The following is a 6987-nucleotide window of genomic DNA, read 5'->3' as shown; positions in this document are numbered from 1 at the left end:
TGACCTCTCTCATTTTTCTTCTCGCCTTATAGTGGTGTTTATGAGTTTTCACTAACAAGACTCTCTTATTTTTTATTTCTCTTCTTATCATCGCCTCATGGTGCCCTTGTGGGTTTTCACCAATAAGACTCTCTCATTTTATTTCTCTCATTTTTATTGCATCAGATCCAAGTAGTCGTATTCTCTGATCCTTGAACATTCTCACCGATTGATCGGAAGGACTTGAAAGGATTTGGGTAAAAATGATTTGGATCGAATTACAACTTTGGAACCATTCAGGCGGGATCATCGCCAGACCATTACAACATCTGCCCCAGTTTCACTTTTGGGGGAATTTGGATTTTTATTTTGGTGTGACTGAACCCCAGAGAGAGGTTGCCTACGTATCCTTTCGGAATCAAGTCGAGCGTAGTTCAAGGTGACTTGAACTTGTTTTGATTGATATTTTTTTGTTTCATTTTTCATTTCATTTTTTTTGCTTTTTTTTTCAATAACACCTTTAGGTTCCAAAGAGGGTGATCAAAGAATAGAAGCCGGCTCAAAGGGTTTACAAAGGGTTGATAGTGTTTGGGTAGCGAGAATGAAAGCCTTCGTCATCCCAATTGGAGAATATTAGTACTATATGGAGGATCCAACATAGTACCTTTTGACTGCATTTGCATTGACTGTTATTTCAGGGACATTTCCTTCGATGTGTCCCAAGTGCAACGCACTCTTTTGGTAGTACTCTTGTTGCAATATACGAACCTTTCCAATCCGGGAACCAATTTTCCTTCAGTTGCTCCAACTCTTTGTTTTATTTTCTTAAACTTTATATTTATTGCGATCTAATCCTTGATTCATTATTTCGAGGCCTAACAACTTTCAGGATCTGGGCATGAAGTCCGCAAGCATGTCATGTTATTGAAATCTGCATTTAACAGAACTAAAAAGAGAATAAGAAAGAAAAATAACAAGATTAAGAAAAGAGACATTCCTGGAAAATGAAATATTAATTTCATTTGATTTTTTTATTTGATTTTTTTTCAATTTTTTGAAGATAGAAGGGTTTGCATCAGAAAGTAAGATAACTTTCATGTTTGGCGACCATTTTTGGCTTTTCTTCTATCTCGGCAAAGGCTGCAATGGCCTTCGGTGCCGGATCAAATTCCTCAGCTTCACAAATCATTCTGACCATTGGCCCAATGTTGTGGGTAGGCAACAGATTGTTCATTACATCAGAAGCTTCTTCATCCCGAAAAACGATTCTTTCAGTTTCAATCAAATCTTCAACTACCCTTTTGAGGTTCCAACGGTTCTCTGTACTGTGTCCCACTGTTCTAGAGTGGTATTCACATCTAGCATCAGCTCGGTGCGAGGGGGACTCGGGGTTCGGCTATTTCGGGGCCACTAGCTACAACAGATCTAGCCTGATTAGCTTTTGGAACAAGCTTGAATACGATTCACCAATAGGGGTGAACTGATTCTTTCTGAAAGGCTCTCTTGGACGAGGATTGTATTGGAGGTCATTTGGTTGGGGATTATATGGAGCTGGGTAAGGATGTGCATTTCTGGGAGGTGGAGCTCGGTTTTGTGCATAATGTTGTGGTCGCGTGCAAGGTTGCGCGTTCATCCCTGCATACCAACAAAACCAACCACATGAACAGAACCTGATTAATTTTGTCACACCACAACCTCGTTAGTTTTGAGACATTTAACACATAGGAAATCGCACGTTAGGGATGCAATGCACCTAATAGTTAAACATTTCTACCATGTGTTTGAATGGTTGCATGTTTCATCCCGGCCTTAACTAACTCTTTAAGTATGTACCTCTTTTCTTTTATTTCTTCCTCTATTTAATCACTCTTGATTTTTTTCGTCTCTGTTGCTTTTTATTTTTTGGCATTCTCCTATTCTTTCTTTTTTGGTCACTCTTTTATTTTTTGTCACTCTTTTTTTTTCTCTTTTTTTTCTTTTTTTTTAGTTTATTTTTTCCTCAGTTAATTCTATCGTTATGATCGAATCCGATGGGGATTGCCTATGTATCATGACGCCGCATGAATCAGATCGTTACGTAGTTCAGAAAAAATCAGGAATAAAGTACACAAACTAACTCTCGTTTTTTACTCATATACAAATAACTCCACGAAAGCTCCTAACAAGGAAAATGATTTTGGATTTTTTTTTTTGGTAGAGAGAAAGGATTCAAAAGAAGAAAGATTTTTTTTTAGATTTCAATTTTTATTGAATTGTTGAAAGTGAGACTTCTAAAGAAGAGCGATATTTTTTTTGAAATTCGATTTTTTTATTTTGGTTTTGGAATTGTTGAAAGAAAGAATTAAAAAAAAGATTTTTTTTTCATTTTTAAAGTTTCTTTTTATTTTTAATTTTTTGAAATAAACACTTCTAAAGAAGAAATAAAATATTTTTGAATTTCGAATATTTTTTTCAATTTTTGAAAGAAAAACTTCTGAAGCAGGAAAAAAATATTTTGGAATTCAACAATTATTTTTTGGAATTTTCGATTTTATTTTCATTTATTTATTTTTTTGTGATTTTTTAAGAAAAAAAATCTGATTTTGATTTTTTTTTTGTGGAAGAAAGACTTATAAAAGAAAAAAGAAGAAAATATTTTTGAATTATTTTTTGATTTTTTTAAAAATTGGAGTCTCTAAGAAATTATTTTTTAAAGAAGGAAGTAAAGGGAAATATATTTGAATTTTTTTTTTTGGAAAATTGAGGGCCGGAACCGATGAGGTTTTCCTACGTGTCTCACATCCGATGAGAATCAGACCCGCGTAGTTCGGTAAAACTGGGTACCTTTTTTTAAATAATTCTGCTACACTAATTTTCTAAAGCCGGTCGACAATGCAAGTAAGCCTTCCAAATGATGTATCAAGTAGCACATACGTGAACATGATGGTCTCAAATAGGATACATGTCTTATATGGACCCGGCCCCTGTGCCAAGTTTCGCTAAGTCAAATGCATGTGATGCACATAGAGCGAACCTACTAGGAAAATCCGGTATGAGGTTTGTTCTCCTAGATTTAAGTCTTGGTGGAAAAGGTATCTAGACTGGCTTACTCGAGCGGACAACTCGAGCCGAGGAGGGTCAGTGTACCGGTAGCATTGCTTTCCGGCTTAACTAGTGGTGCTCCCCGCCTTAAATAGGTGTGACTAAAATCCTTCACCGGGTGACAAACACCTCGGCTATCTCAAAGAAAGCGGGCTATGTCAAGCAAATGCCCAATTTTAATTCAAGAAGACTCGGAGGGGGTGCGGGAGAAGACAGTTTATATGTACCGTTAAAAAATATCAAAGCGGTAAAAAGCAAACAAGTAGCACATTATACCCAAATAAATCACAGTATATACAAAATTAATAAAGTCAAATAAAAGTCAACATGTACAAGCTCGAATTCTGGTTTTCCCCAACAGAGTCGCCAAAGCTGTCACACCCCTTTTCTCCCTCCAAGAGATAAGTGTAAAATGTTATGGATTGTGGGTTAAAGAGCTTTTCCAATTAAAGTGACAAATTTGAAGTAGGGTTTATTTTATTTACAGAGTCGCCACTTGGAATTGACTTCTACTGGTGCTCCAAGTCACCGTTTATTTGAATCCCTATTCAAAGGAAGGTTTGACTCTATTATTATTGGTCTGCAAAAACAAAGTCCGGGTAAGAAATTCTGTTGACCGGGGAGAAGGTGTAAGGCATTCCCTGAGTCCCGTGGTTCTAGCACGGTCGCTTTATTGACTACATTTGGCTTGAATTAAACTTGGATAAACGGTGGTTTATTTGATTTTTATGCTTTTCTTATGTCCGTTTTTATTTATTTTTTAAAAAAATTAAAGAAAAGATTTGAATAATAATCTACAACTTAACTAATGAGAGAAAATTATTGTTATGAGTACTAATTTAAAAGATGAGAGTAATGAGAGAAAATTATCAATTGACATTGCTTAAAACTAGTAAGATGTGGGCTTGTCTTGACATTGAATGAGGCAGCCCACTATTGGGTTGATGGAGTCAAATGGGATCATGTCCAAGACAAAATCCAAAAGCCCATATGATTTTGGACTTTAAATCTGCAGATATGGCCTTTTAAAGCTATGTTACAGATTTGACCATATCTTGCTATTTGCAATCCGTAGCCAACTATTTACAAAAATAAGTTTACAGATTGTCTTTCTAATTTACACCTTAACTACCTTACTAAATAAGTATTTTTAAGAGATAAAAAAAGATTATTTGGACTCTAAAATATAATAATAATAATAATAATAATAATAATAATAATAATAATAATAATAATAAAAACTTAGCTTGGTGACAACAAAGGGACAAACATGGCTACAAGGGTTTAAATTTTAATATATATGCTCCTTTCAGATAACCAAATGCCAGTGGAATTATATCTAATGCTTTGCAAAAATAAAAATAATTAAAGATGCTTAACACAATTTAATTAACTAATATATGGTTATAACATTATCAAACATTCAAGAGCATATAACAATGAATTACAATAGAAGGATAAAGCTACTAATATTTCCCAGCGTCATTATCTTTCATTCCAACTCGATTTTATGAGTTTACATGGTCTGAAAATTACCTGGACAGCAGAAAGAAGAACAAATACAGCAGAGTCAGCTCTTTCCAAAATCAACAGCAAAACAATTAAACGGGCAGCAACAACAACAAAAGACAGCGACAACCGGCAGATTCAAACCCAAGAAAATAAACTAGAAATACTCCAGCAAAACAGTACAATTATGTAACTCCAGAAAATCTTTCAAGACTACTCTATTTTCCTTAAACAAGTTTTTCACTTAAGAATCAACTCATAAAAGCTGCTAAGGGATATTATAGCTACTAATTTTTTCTCTTTTTTGTGTGTCTCCCTCAGTAAGATAGAGTGTCCTCCTATATATCAAAACAATCAGCTATTTCAAGAAATTAAAAATCAATCTTTTTGACAGATTTTCTACAAAATCTCCTCTTAAATTCAAAATGCCAGACCTTCTGGTTCAAATCTTGTCAAGTATTTCAAACAAAATCTTCCCTTCACTATTCAAAGACAGACTTTTATTCAAACACTGTCCAAAGGTCTACATTTTCTTACCTAACAATTTGACTTTTGAGTGTTGTACTCAAAGAGTCTTGAAGCAGTAAATAAACAACCAAACAAGTACCATATACTCTTAAGTATTTTTCACTACCTCACTTTTATCAACACAAAACTATTTTACTACTTCAACAAGTGCAAAAACAGAAAATTAAACATTTCAAACTTCAAAAACTAATGCTAAAATAATTAATAATAGACAAAAATAAAATCTGAAAAAATAAAAATAAAATAGAAAAAACAGCCACAAAAAAGAATAGAATTTTTACTATTTTATAATTCAAGTGGCCGAAAAAATGGTGGTATGCCCAAAGAGGGTGTTCGGGGAGGTCGCCGGAATTTAGCCAGATTTTAGTCGCCGGATTTTCAGGGTAAAATTGGCATCAACAGCTAGGTCTTGGGGAGCTCTATCCATTGATGTAGGTATTGTGGGGCGGTAGTCGTTGGAGCTTCAAGAATTTGAGCAAAAAAGTGACGGAAAAGTTTCCTAGATCTAAGATTCAAGGAGTTTGAGGGATTTTTGAAGGATTTGGTTAGGAGATATAGAAAGAGGAAGTTGTGGAGATTACATGGTATGAATTTGGAGGTGTTTGGAAGTGGTCCGCCGGCGGCGGTGGGCGGAGCTGTGGTGGCGTAGAGAGAGTGAAGAGAGAGAGAAGAGAGAAGAAGGAGAAAAGAATTATGGGTGTAAATGAGGACAATTTCTAGATTTTTGAGGCTTTAAATACCTAAGCCAAGAGTGAATGAGATCCATTGGATCAAGATGGAATGGATGGGTATGATTTGATCTTTTTCATTTAGTGAAACGACGTAGTTTTGTGGCAAAACTACGTAGTTTCAGACCCTTTCAATGGCAGCCCTTTATCTTGCACTCTTGGACACTTTTTCTTTCAAATTTGACCAAATTTCTTCCTTAATCCTGCTTATTAAACTAATTTTACACAAATAAATTATTTAAATAACTTATTCTAATGATCCATTAACTAGATTAATTCACCAACTGAACAGCTAGTTAATTCTTAAAATGCACAAATGAAGAAAGAACTATTTTTTTTTAGTATTTTATGATAGGAAATATGCAATTAAAGTCACAAAAATTGAGAAAAATAATTAAAATAACAAACCACTAATAACTTTAGGAGGTGTTAAAATAGTGCAAAAATTAGGTGTTCACAATATGATCAAAGTAAGGTTTTCATTTGATCGGTTTGATTCATGTTGAGTTTCGGTTAGGGCTATTCATCTTTTCGAGTTATATAGACAAATCGAACCCGCGAAAAGAATTGGTATTAATAGTTATGACAATCTAGAGCAAAGTACAAACTTTCAAGATATTATTACATCACAAAAAATAGGAGAAAATAGTTTGAACTAAAATTAATAACTATAACATTCTTGAGAAGAAAAGAAAAGACTTACCAATTTAATGACCCTAGAAATTGAAACTAGTTTAATCCTGCATATTTAGCAAATTGTAAACAATGCCAATACATTAGGCACATTTACACCAATATATTTGAATGATTCTTTTCCTTTTCTTTTTCTTCAATTAACTGAGCAACCAAAAAAAGTTAGGGAAAATTAAAATAGAAATAATTAACACAATGCAAATATGTACATAGTACATATAGAGGACTCGAAAAAGCAGATGTGGAGAAAAAGTTTTTGTCTATGAGCTTTAATTTGAAATTTTGGTTGTTATTTGATTAAAGGAGTTGCTTTCTTTAGTTTAAAAATGAAAAGGATATTGTTATATTTAAAAAGGTAAAGAAAAATAAGGAAATTCAGAAGATGAAAATATATGAGGCTGAAAGCCTAAAATTGAAGCTAAAAAAATTTAAGTATCTAAGGCTGCAAAGCCTAAAACTGAAGCGATAA

The 6987-nt window shown here is 33.7% G+C and overlaps 1 long non-coding RNA gene across 1 annotated transcript; it reads right to left on the bottom strand.

Annotated features, from left to right (window-relative positions):
* Positions 1 to 4331: 4331 nt before the first annotated feature.
* On the bottom strand, positions 4332 to 5789 carry LOC138884288 (uncharacterized). The gene is made up of 2 exons (XR_011404451.1): positions 5379 to 5789; positions 4332 to 4596 (listed from the first exon to the last, which is right to left on the bottom strand). It is a non-coding gene; the product is annotated as an uncharacterized lncRNA (long non-coding RNA).
* Between the last annotated feature and the right edge of the window lie 1198 nt (positions 5790 to 6987).

This window comes from Nicotiana sylvestris, chromosome 12 (assembly GCF_000393655.2).
Source record: "Nicotiana sylvestris chromosome 12, ASM39365v2, whole genome shotgun sequence".
NCBI lineage: Eukaryota > Viridiplantae > Streptophyta > Magnoliopsida > Solanales > Solanaceae > Nicotiana > Nicotiana sylvestris.
The sequence above is the reverse complement of the archived record's forward strand: the minus strand, read 5'-3'. Positions and strand labels throughout refer to the sequence as shown.